General features: G+C 44.6%; 1 pseudogene; it reads left to right on the forward strand.

Annotated features, from left to right (window-relative positions):
- Window positions 1–364: 364 nt before the first annotated feature.
- On the forward strand, window positions 365–1,485 carry LOC116760837 (annotated as a pseudogene).
- The last annotated feature ends 11,157 nt before the right edge of the window (window positions 1,486–12,642 follow it).

A 12,642-nucleotide genomic window follows, 5' to 3' on the forward strand; every position in this document is an offset into this window, starting at 1 on the left:
TTTCGTAAATAAGTTCACTTGTACTATTTTTTAGATTCCACATATAAGTGACATCATATGGTATTTGTCTTTCTCTTTCTGACTTACTTCACTTAGTATGATAATTTCTAGGTCCATCCAAGCTGCCCCAAATGGCATTATTTTATTCTTTTTATGGCTGGGTAATATTCCAGTGTGTGTGTGTGTGTGTGTGTGTGTGTGTGTGTGTGTGTGTAGGTGGAGGTTTTGAAGAAACCCACACAAAACTAACCACAAAGATAATACTTAAAATGAATACAATATACGTCATCATTATTCTCACATGGACTCCAACCACGACCAATGACATGAAAATCATCGTTGTCATTCAACTACAAGAACACCAATGACCAACACCCGAAAAACCCACCCGCTAATAAAAATCCTCAACAACACATTCACTGACCTCCCTACCCCATCAGATATTTCACCATGATGAAATTTGGGTTCCTTACGAAGGGTCTGCCTAATCCCACAAATCCTAACAGGCCCGTTTCTAGCAATACACTACACACCAGACACAACAGCTGCCTTCTCATCAGTAACACACATATGCCGAGACATCGACTATGGCTGAGTCATTCGATACATACACGCAAAGGGAGCTTCCATATTTTTTATCTGCCATTATGCCCACGTAGGACATGGCCTATACTGTGGGTCCTATACCTTTCAGGAAACTATCCTATTACTTATAGTCACAGCCACAGCATTCATAGGCTACGTCCTACCTTGAGGACAAATATTCTGAGGCGCAAATGTCATCACAAACCTACCCTCGGCAATCCCATATATCGGCACCACCCTCGTCGAATGAACTTGAGGTGGCTTTTCTGTAGATAAAGAAACACTAACGCGATTCTTCGCCTTCCACTTCATTCTCCCTTTCATCATCACAGCACTAGCTGCCGTCCACCTATTTTATTCCTTCATGAAACAGGGTCCAACAACCCCATAGGAATTCCATCTGATATAGACAGAATCCCATTCCACCCTTACTATACAATCAAGGATATCCTAGGCGCCTTACTATTAATCTTAGCCTCACTAACATTAGCTCTATTCTCACCCGACCTGCTCGGAGACCCCGACAACTACACCCCAGCAAACCCACTCAGCACACCACCACATATGAAGCCAGAATGGTGTTTTCTACGCACGTATGCAATTTTACGATCAATCCCCAACAAGCTAGGGGGAGTCTCGGCCCTGCTGCTCTCAATCCTAATCCTGGCATTTATTCCGATTCTCCATACATCCAAACAACGAAGCGTGATATTCCAACCCTTCAGTCCATTCTTATTTTGAGTACTGGTAGCAAACTTACTAGCGCTAACATGCCTCGGAGGACAACCCGTGGAACACCCATATATGATTATTGGACAACTTGCATCCATTTTATACTTTCTTTTAATCCTAATGTTAATACCCGTAACGAGTCTCATTGAAAACAAGTTCCTAAAATGAAGAGTCTTTGTAGTATGACACAATACCCCGGTCTTGTAAACCGGAAAAGGAGAACAACCTATCTGTCCGAGACACTTGGAAGAACCACTAAACTTCACCGCCAGCACCCAAAGCTGAAATTCTATATAAACTATTCCCTGAAAAAAAATATATTATAAGGCATTCATAAAACTACAGTGCTATGTCAGTACTAAAAATAACTCATTCTACTACATACATGCTATGTGTATTTTGCATGTCTGTTACCGCCACATAACCGCTATAATGTCTCTTTCCCATGTGTATATGCACGTACATTGCATTATTTACCACATGCCTAATAAGCATGTACGTTATATCATTAATATTACATAGTACATACACATTATTGGTCGTACATAGCACATTGAGTTAAATTGGTCCAAGCCAACACGTTTGGAATCCTGTCCATTAGATCACGAGCTTAGTCGCCAGGCCACGTGAAACCATCAACCCGCTCAGCAGGTGCCCCTCCTCTCGCTCCAGGCCCATGGCTTGTGAGCGATTCCATTGATGAACTTTATCAGACATCTGATTCTTACTTCAGGGCCATCTCTCCTAAAATCGCCCACTCTTTCCCATTGAATAAGACATCTCTAATCAGCCCATGCTCACACATAACTGTGATTTCATACATTTGGTATTTTTTATTTTGGTGGGGGAAAGTGCTTTAGACTCAGCTATGACTTTAAAAGGCCTTAACACAGTCAAGCAAATCGTAGCTGGACTTGGATGTATTTGTTGTTTGGCAAGAGCCACCGGTGTTGTACACTCAGTTAATGGTTACAGGACAAAGCACTTTACTACTCCCCCCACGGCTTAGAACAGTTAGATATCCCAATGGATCGACCTCAGCCCCCTTCCTATCGTACAAATGAGCTACTTAGATATTCACCACCCATATAGACAGACATCCCCCTAGATTCGCCAACCATTTTATCAAAAATCTAATACTAAATCTGACATAAGCCACGTAATACAACCATACAAACATCACCTGTGTGCGGCAAGTTAAAGTTCCTCGAACATCTCATAAAGCAAGACACTGAAAATGTCTACATGGGCCCACTAGCCCCATGAACGTAAAGGTTTGGTCCCAGCCGCTCTATTAGTTTTTAATAGAATTACACATGCAGGTATCCTCACCCCGGTGAGAATGCCCCCTAAATCACTATGGAATTTAAGAAAAAAAAAAAAATGTCATGAAGAACCTAGGGGTAAGACAGGAATAAAGACAAAGACCTACTAGAGAATGGACTTGAGGGCACGGGCAGGGGCAAGGGTAAGCTGTGACAAAGCGAGTGAGAGGTATGGACATATATACACTACCAAAAGTAAGGTAGATAGCTAGTGGGAAGCAGCCGCGTAGCACAGGGAGATCAGCTCGGTGCTTTGTGACCGCCTGGAGGGGTGGGAGAGGGAGGATGGGAGGGAGACACAAGAGGGAAAGAGATACGGGAACATGTGTATATGTATAACTGATTCACTGTGTTATAAAGCAGAAACTAACACACCACTGTAAAGCAATTATACTCCAATAGAGATGTAAAAATAAATTTAAAAAAAAAGGAGCAGGTGTCAAGCACGCCACACCAGCAGCTCACGACGCCGTGCTTAGCCACGCCCCCACGGCAGACAGCAGTGATTAAAAACTGAGCCATAAACGAAAGTGTGACTAAGCCACGTTAATTAGGGTGAGTGAGTTTCGTGCCAGCCACCGCGGTCACACGACTGACCCGAATTAATAGAACTACGGCGTAAAGCGTGTTAAAGAACCATACAAGATAAAGTTAAACCTTAAGTAAGCTGTAAAAAGCCGTGATTAAAACAAAAGTAAACTACGAAAGTGACTTTATTAATATATTCTGATCACACGATAGCTAAGACCCAAACTGGGATTAGATACCCCGCTATGCTTAGCCCTAAACCCAGATAGTCCTAAGAACTAGAGTATTTGCCAGAGCACTACTGGCAACAGCTTAAAACTCAAAGGACTTGGCGGTGCCTCACACCCCTCTAGAGGAGCCTGTCCTATAACCCACGAACCCCGACAAACCTCACCAACTCTCGCTACTCCAGTCTATAGACCTCATCTTCAGCAAACCCTAAAAAGGAGCAAAAGTAAGCATAATTATAACACATAAAAAGGTTAGGTTAAGGCGTAACCTATGGGGTGGGAAGAGATGCGCTACACTTTCTACACCAAGAGACCCTTTATCCACACGAAAGCTTTTATGAAACCTAAAACCTAAAGGAGGATTTAGTAGTAAATTAAGAGTAGAGCGCTTAATTGAATAAGGCCATGAAGCAGGAACACACAGCCCGTCACCCTCCTCAAGTGCCATGACAAAGCCACAGTCCAGCAACACATGCTAAACAATTATATGAGAGGAGGTAAGTCGTAACAAGGGAAGCATACTGGAAAGTGTGCTTGGATAAAACAAGACATAGCTTAAATAAAGCACCTAGTTTACACCTAGATTTCATGATCTATGTATGTCTAGAACTCAACCTAGCCCACCCCTTTCCTACCATACTGACACAAGCTAGTCAAATAACACATTCACCAGACATCTAATGTATAGGAGATAGAAATTTAAACATTGATGGCGCTGTAGAGAAAGTACCGCAAGGGAATGATAAAAGAAATATTAAAAGTAATAAAAAGCAAAGCTTACCCCTTGTACCTTTTGCATAATGACTTAACTAGTAACAGCTTAACAAAGAGAACTCTTAACAAAGAGAACTTAAGCTAAACTACCCTAAACCAGATGAGCTACTTATGAACAGTTATTAGAACAAACTCAAAATAGTGAGAAGATTTATAAGTAGAGGTGACAAGCCTGACGAGCCTGGTGATAGCTGGTTGTCCAGGAAAAGAATTTCAGTTCAACGTTAAATAATACTAAAAACCACAATAAGCTTCAACGTATATTTAAATGTTAGTCTGAAAAGGTACAGTTTTTTAGAAATGGATACGACCTTAACTAGAGAGTAAAAACAAACTATACCATAGTTGGCCTACAAGCAGCCATCAATGAAGAAAGCATTAAAGCTCAACGACAAAACACATTTCAATTCCAATATTAAGTAAATCAACTCCTAGCCTTAGTACTGGGCTAATCTATAAGACTACAGAAGCAATACTGTTGACGTGAGTAACAAGAAATATTTCTCCTTGCACAAGCTTACCTCAGCAACCAATAACATACTGATAATCAACAGTAAGTAAATACAATCCAACACTAAATCATCTATTAAAAACACTGTTAACCCAACACAGGGGTGCACTCAAGGAAAGATTTAAAAGAGTAAAAGGAACTCGGCAAACACAAACCCCACCTGTTTACCAAAAACATCACCTCTAGCAACACCAGTATTAGAGGCACCACCTGCCCAGTGACAATCGTTAAATGGCCGCGGTATCCCGACTGTGCAAAGGTAGCATAATCACTTGTTCTCTAAGTAAGGACTTGTATGAATGGCCACACGAGGGTTTTACCGTCTCTTACTATTCATCTGTCTCTTACTATTCAGTGAAAATGACATCCCCTTGAAGAGGTGGGGAAAAGAAAATAAGATGAGAAGACCCTATGGAGACTCAATTAACCAACCCAAAAACCATAATCTTAAACCGCCAAGGAGTAACAAAATTTCACATGGGTTGACAATTTCGTTGGGGTGACCTTGGAGCACAAAACTCCCTCTGAGTGATTAAAACCTAGACCTACTAGCTAAAGCATAATATCACTTACTGATCCAAAAAACTGATCAACGCAACAGGTTACCCTAGGGATCACAGTGCAATCCTATTCTAGGGTCCATGTCGACAACAGGGTTTACGACCTCGATGTTGGATCAGGACATCCTAATGGTGTAACCGCTGTTAAGGGTTCATTTGTTCAAAGATTAAAGTCCTACGTGATCTGAGTTCAGACCGGAGCAATCCAGGTCGGTTTCTATCTATTATGCGTTTCTCCCAGTACGAAAAGATAAGAGAAATAAGGCCCACTTTAAATAAGCGCCTTCAAAACAATTAATGATCTAATCTCAACCTTATAAGAAAGCACAGACTAACCGTCCAAGGCCAGGGTTTCGTTGAGGTGGCAGAGCCCGGTAATTGCGTAAAACTTAAACCTTTATATCCAGAGGTTCAAACCCTCTCCCTAACAAAATGTTTATAATTAACATTTTAACGTTCATCATTCCTATCCTCCTAGCCGTAGCATTCCTGACACTAGTAGAACGTAAAGTCCTAGGCTATATACAACTCCCAACTCCGAAAAGGACCAAACATTGTAGGCCTTCATGGTCTACTCCAACCCTTTGCCAATGCAATCAAACTATTCACTAAGGAACCCCTGCGACCAGCTACATCTTCCACCTCCATATTTATCATTGTACCCATCTTAGCCCTAACCCTAGCTCTCACAATACGAATCCCTCTACCCATACCATAACCCCTCATCAACATAAACCTGGGAGTATTACTCACACTAGAAATAGCAAGTCTAGCCATATACTCCATTCTATGATCTGGCTGGGCCTCCAGCTCAAAATATGCATTAATTGGAGCCCTACGAGCGGTAGCCCAAACAATCTATATGAAGTAACACTAGCGATCATCCTCTTATCAGTGCTCTTAGTAAACAGATCCTTTACCCTGTCAACCCTAACCACAACACAAGAACAACTATGGGGCTTCCCTGGTGGCGCAGTGGTTGAGAGTCCGCCTGCCGAGGCAGGGGACACGGGTTCGTGCCCCGTTCCGGGAGGATCCCACATGCCGCGGAGCGGCTGGGCCCGTGAGCCATGGCCGCTGAGCCTGCGCGTCCGGAGCCTGTGCTCCGCTACGGGAGAGGCCACAACAGTGAGAGGCCCGCGTACCGCAAAAAAAAAAAAAAAAAAAAAAAGAGGAACCAGATTTAGTGCCTCCTGGATACACACGTGCACTCTTCTCAGACAAACAAAAATGACTCTCCTTACCCTGTTCTGGACCCAGTCAACCCATATACAACAGTAAATGAACTCCCCACTTCCCCTGTTGTAGACAAATGCAAATAATCTCCACCTACTGCATCTTGCAGGTGTCACGAGGCCAGTGATTCTCTTGCTCTGTTGGGCTCCTTTCTTGATATTTTGCATATATATTATAAATACGTAGGCAGCAAGGAGGTGCAGTAGAGACCACGGCCACCATGAGCATCGCTCCACTGATACAAGTCTTTAACTGGGGATCCCACTCAGTGTTCCTCTTACCTGTGGGAAATTTCATTCCTGTGAACCCTGAACCCTCTGATGGTCCTGGTTCAGTAAGGCTGTGAAATTCTCTCTTACCCTTTGTTATCTGCTATGGTCGTCCGAGAAGGATGAGGTCCACGAGTAGAAGAGATCCCTTGAGTTCTACTCATGTTCTTTCTGCCCTCCTGTGCAGCAACAGTATGAATTTCTCTTGATAATCAAGGTCCATTACCACATCCAGCCCATAACCTCGTTGTTATCCACAAATCAAGGAGCATGAGGAGCAATATATGGCCACTCGATGAAACCGATTTTTTGTCTGCCTTCAGGGAGGTATTCCCCTCTTAAATACTAAAACCTCTAGTCCAGAAGGTCCCAGAGACATGGGTATTGAAAACAAAAATTTTGAAATTGGCCTATCATGAGTAATCATGAGATCTATCACCTGCATCTTAACTTCTTAATTCCTAGATCCATAAAATATGGTTTGGGAGCAAATGCGCTAAATACTGGCTGTGGATTCAGAGCATAACACATTTCACGAGACAACAACTCAGCCTCTCAAGGTATTTTCTCCCAGTTGACATGGCGCTGTGTCCCCCTCAGGACAGTTCAGTGATATCTCAGGCCATCACTTCTGGGGGTGAAGTTCATTGGGTGTCAAGTCAACCTTGATGAGGGACAGTCCATATTGTGTGGTTAGACGTAGCCTCCCTACCAGCAGCCATTTTGTTACAGAGCCCATTTTGAAAGCATTAGGCTGCCTGGGGAAGGACTGTCTTATATTCTTTGGGATTCACAGAACTGCTTCTTTTTTTGGCCTCTCGCCGCACGGCTTGCAGGATCTTAGTTCCCCGTCCAGGGGTCGAACCTGTGCCCTCGGCAGTAAAAGAACAGAGTCTAACTACTGGACCACCAGGGAATTCCCTCACAGAACTTCTTGACTATGTAAATTTAGCTCTTTCACCAAATTTGAAAAGTTTTCAGCCATTATTTCTTCAGATATTTTTGTCCCACTCCATTTGTTCAATTACCCATTACCTTTAGACTGTTTGATATTTTCCTACAGGACCATGAGGCTTTATCTTTTTAAACCTTTTTCTATTGTTTCCTTAGATTGGGTATTTTCTTTAAAAAATCTGTGTTTAAGGTCACTCTTCCTCTGTCATCCCCATTCTGCTATTAAGTGCAAACATTTCATTTTAAAATTTCAGATACTGTATATTTCAGTTCTAAAATGTTCTTTGCTTCTTTTTCTTTTTTTTGCTATTTTCTGTTCCTCTGCTGAGATTTCTATCTTTTCATACCCATGTATTTTTTCCTTATCTCATCAAACATAGTTATAATAAATGCCTTTAAATGTTTGTTTATTAATTCCCACATCTGGATCATTTAGGGTTGACCTCTGTTGATTGTCTTTCTTTTTGAGAATGGGATACATTTTCCTTGTTTTATGTCAAGTAATTTTTTAAAATATCCTGGACATTATGAATGTTATGTTGAAGAGACTATGGATTCTTTTTTTTTTTAATTTTATTTATTTATTTTTGGCTGCATCAGGTCTTTGTTGCTGCACGCGGGCTTTCTCTAGTTGCGGCGAGCGGGGGCTACTCTTTGTTGCGGTGCGCGGGCTTCTCATTACGGTGGCTTCTCTTGTTGCGGAGCCCGGGCTCTAGGCGCGCGGGCTTCAGTAGTTGTGGCACGCAGGCTCAGTAGTTGTGGCTCACGGGCTTAGTTGCTCCACAGCATGTGAGATCTTCCCCGACCAGGGCTCAAACCCATGTCCCCTGCATTGGCAGGCAGATTCTTAACCACTGTGCCACCGGGGAAGTCCCACTATGGATTCTTTTACAATATATTCCTCCCAAAACGATTTTTTTTCCCTTTGGCAGGCAATTCACTGGGTTAGACTTAAATTGCAAATCTGTCTTACCTGTGAAGAGAGGCAACTACCATCTCATTTCAGACTTCTTTTAGTCTGCTTAATGCATACATGGTTCAGGACCAGTCAGACACCAGGGTAGAGATTATGCACAGAATTTGGAGTTTCCCTTCTTTCGCTCTCTCCTTTAACACTTTCTCCCGTCTCTCCAAGAGTCATGGTTGCCCTGGGCTCTGTCCTCTGGTTTTCTTCAGGCCAGAAAGATGGCAGGTTTTCTATCAGAGTTTCAGTCATTTCTATGTGTGCCAGACTGCAGCTGCCTTCAAGAGAAAGCTGCAACATATGGCAAACTCATTCTCTGCCCATCGTTTAATCCACGTTTTGACTCCCCTCAAAATCTTTCTGCTTCTGTTGCTTTTCCTGAACGCTGAAGTAGTTGTTTTGTACTTTGTCTAGAGTGTGTGGTTGTTATCTGCAGGAGAGTCTGTTTGTTAGGAACTTAACTGAAATTATTTCTGAGCCTTAGTTCTTTTGCTGACTTGCTCTGTGGTCTTGAACAAGCCACGTCCCTGCCTTTGCCTCTGTTCCCCTACCTACATAATAAAATAATAATTCTGAAGTACATGATAAAAAAGTAAATGAATTGCAAATTGCAGACTGCTCTTCTGATAGAACCATACCCGTCCCTCCTTCTGTCCCTCTACAGGCTATCAAGGGTCCAGGATGACCCATGGCATTTATCCTAGGGAAGAGGCCCTTATGGGGAGGGTGAACCTGGATCTTTGTATTCCAGCCCTACTCTCATCCCCTTCCCCTGGGAGGTAAATCAGAATGGTTAAGGTCACTGATTTTGGAATCAGGCCCGGGTTTCTGTTTTTATTTATATCTCTGAGATCTCCGGTAAGTTGTTTCCCTCTCTGAGCCTTGATTTCTTGATTTATCAAATGTGTACTTCCCTCCTGGAGTGGATGTGAAAATTAAGTTTCTAACTGATTGTAAAGACCTCAGCAGGACTTCCTTGGCGGTCCAGCGGTTAAGACGTCATGCTTCCAATTCAGGGTCACGGGTTCAGTCGTTGGCCAGGGAACTAAGGTCCTAGGTGTTGCACGGAATGGCCAGAAAAAGAAAAAGACCTCAGCGTCACAAGCCTTCAACGGCGACTTGCTGCTGTCCGCAACCACCAGGCAGGAAATGGGATTTGCTTTCCTCCCTCAGTCCCTTCTGAGTTGAATACTTGCCACTCCCTCAGCTTCCTCTGTTTCCTGAGAAAGGATGTGTAGCCAAGCAGAGATAAGCCGCTGCAGAAAAATCCAGGTTTCCTGTAAACAGGCCCCCACAGCCTCTGTGTCCATCCAAGCATCCCTCTCCACCAACCCCTGCTTTTTACTTTCTACTTTAATTTAAAACGCAGTTCACCTCTGCTCACTTGAGCCTAGGTTTTGCACAGGACACTGGGGACGTAGATGCACTTGGGGAAGCTTCAGTCTAGTCAGCAGAGTCCAGTAGAAGGAGACAGACCAGGAAAGAGGACACGCGGCTAGGTTCAGGCACGCTCGGGCACCACTGAAGCACCAAGCTGGTGACAGCCAACCCTGTCGGGGAGGACTCTGGAAGGTTTCTTTAAGGAGATTTTGCCTGCTTTGGGCCTTGGAGGAGGACCTAGATCTTTCCAGATAATGGCGGTGTTCCTCGTGGAGAGCATAGCAAAAGCAAACACCTGGATGCACTCAGGTAGGTAAACGGCCTTCAACACCACTATCAGTACAGCTGTTTCTGATCTGACACCCCATGTGTGTTCCTGCACCACAGCTAATAGGGCTTGAGAAAGATGAGCTGGGAAAGACCTCTCGAAACCTATGAAATTTCGTAACTAGCACATTAACCAGAACAGTAACGATCCTGATAAAAATTCCTCCCTGGTTAAACCTCCACCAACCCGTGTATCTGGTGTCACAGCCCGTCAATGCTTTGCAGACTTCAGTCCTCGGGTTCCTTCCGGATGGAAGTACTGGTGAGTTTTGCTTTTCGTAGAGACTATTTTTGCCAAGATAAAGATCAGATCCCGGGTGTAGCCTTCTGGATTAACCCATCCAGCGGGAAATGACTTCGCAGATTCCCAATCTGCACTCACAACCTCACCGAGAGTTCAAGTCGTGGAAACCTCAGAGGTTCTGGAGCTGCTCCGCCAGCCACGACTCGCACAGAACGGGGCAGCCGGGAGCGATTCAGGTCTGCAGAGGTGACAGGAGGAGAAGGTGGTCCTGTGTGTCCTGCGGATCGTCACCTTTGGCCAAGTGTTTCTGTTTGATTGTGAGAAAACTGGCCCCAGACTGGTTTCAAAACTTAAATGTGCTGGGAAACCTGCTTTATACCGACATCATTCTACTAGAGGTATTTGAGAGGAAAAGAACAAAACAAAAGCCAAACAGCAAAAGTCACATACTGTAGAACTGAGCACCTCCCGGGCTGTGTGCTGGGGATGCAGTGGGTTTGGGGTTGGAGAAGGAGGGGCAGGTGACAAGCCCAGAGTGGAGAAGTAACTGAGGCCACACACCCACGAAGTGCCAGGGCCTGTGCAACTGCAGCAGGTCTGAAGCTGCTGAATCCAGTCTGAACCTAGTCTGAACAGTGGCTCTGGGCCTAGGCTGTCCTCTGAGTTGGCCAGCTGAGGGGTGGGCTGACGTTGAGGGTGGTGCCCGGGGACTTACTTCTGTGTGATCTCAGTTTTCCTCTCGGGTGTATCTTGGATGCTGGAGAGAGGGTGTGGTTATAACTCAGTAACCTGGAGCCTCAGACTGGGGACTGGGATTTACAGAGGTGATAACAGCTAGGCCTCATTGGTCAGTGATCCTGTGGGCGCGGGGACAGGGGGAGGAAGAACATGGCCTTCCTCTCGCCTCATCCTCAAAATAACCTTTTGAAAACAGGATTATTGTCCCCATTTGACAAACGGAGAAACTGAGGCACAGGAAGTTTAGGTAACTGGTCCAAGGTAGCAGAGCCTGCTCTTTCCACGTCCCTGTGCCTCTGAAGGGTAAAGGGGGCGGGGGTGATGACTGAGAGATATCCGGGCTCTGCACGGGTTCCCGGACCACTTGGGGCGTGGCCAGCTGACCCCAGAAGGCAGTAGCCATGGGACATGTGCTTTCCCCCAAGCACCAGTATTCCCTAGTAAGGATGGATCCTAATTTACCTACCTATGCCTGAATGTGTGTATTGTAACTCAGTTTCCTCAATTTTTAAAAATGTAGGGACAATGCTGGATTGACAATTAGCTTTTGGGGGATCGTGGGCCTCCTGGGAAACTGCCCTGCCCAGAGCATTGGGTTTGCCTTCCCTGACCTCCAGGGAGGGCCAGATCCCCATTGACAAGAAAACATCTGCTCTCCTTGATACAAGGAAGGTGTGAGTCATCCGTGGCAAACAGAGAGCAAAAAAGGTTCCTTTCCTAGCCACTCAGGTCAACACATCCATTTATATACATTAGTGCATTGGGGCGAACTAGAAACACACAGCAGCTTCTCACCAAGGCCAACGCACCTGACAGGCCTGCATCTCTCCCCGAAGATTGCAAAAGATGTGTGAGCAACTTGTTTCCGGCGAGGTAACAATTCTCATGAGGAATATGGAGAATTTGTTTGCTGTTTGGAAATGCTTTTGACCAGTGGGTGTCTCTTCTTTTGCACCCTCTGTTATTACCTACCAATCCAACATTAAGGGGAAAGATCTTATATTGGGGGACTTCACTTCGTTTGGGAAATCAAGGAAGGCTTCCATGAAGAAGTGGTATTTGAGCTCACATTTGAAGATGAGCAAGGGTTGAGGAGGCTGGAAAGGAAAGTGGTGGTAAGAGATTTCAAGGCATAGGCCCTGGACCTGCTAAGGTCAAAAGAAGACCCGAGGTCCAGAACCTGGAAGGTGGCCAGCGTGGGTCAGAAAGGAAACTGATGGGGCTACCGTGTTGGCCACTCCAGCTTCCCTGTGCCAGGACTCATGCTGAATCCTCTGCAAGGGCT

The sequence above is a fragment of the Phocoena sinus genome, chromosome 10 (assembly GCF_008692025.1).
Source record: "Phocoena sinus isolate mPhoSin1 chromosome 10, mPhoSin1.pri, whole genome shotgun sequence".
NCBI lineage: Eukaryota > Metazoa > Chordata > Mammalia > Artiodactyla > Phocoenidae > Phocoena > Phocoena sinus.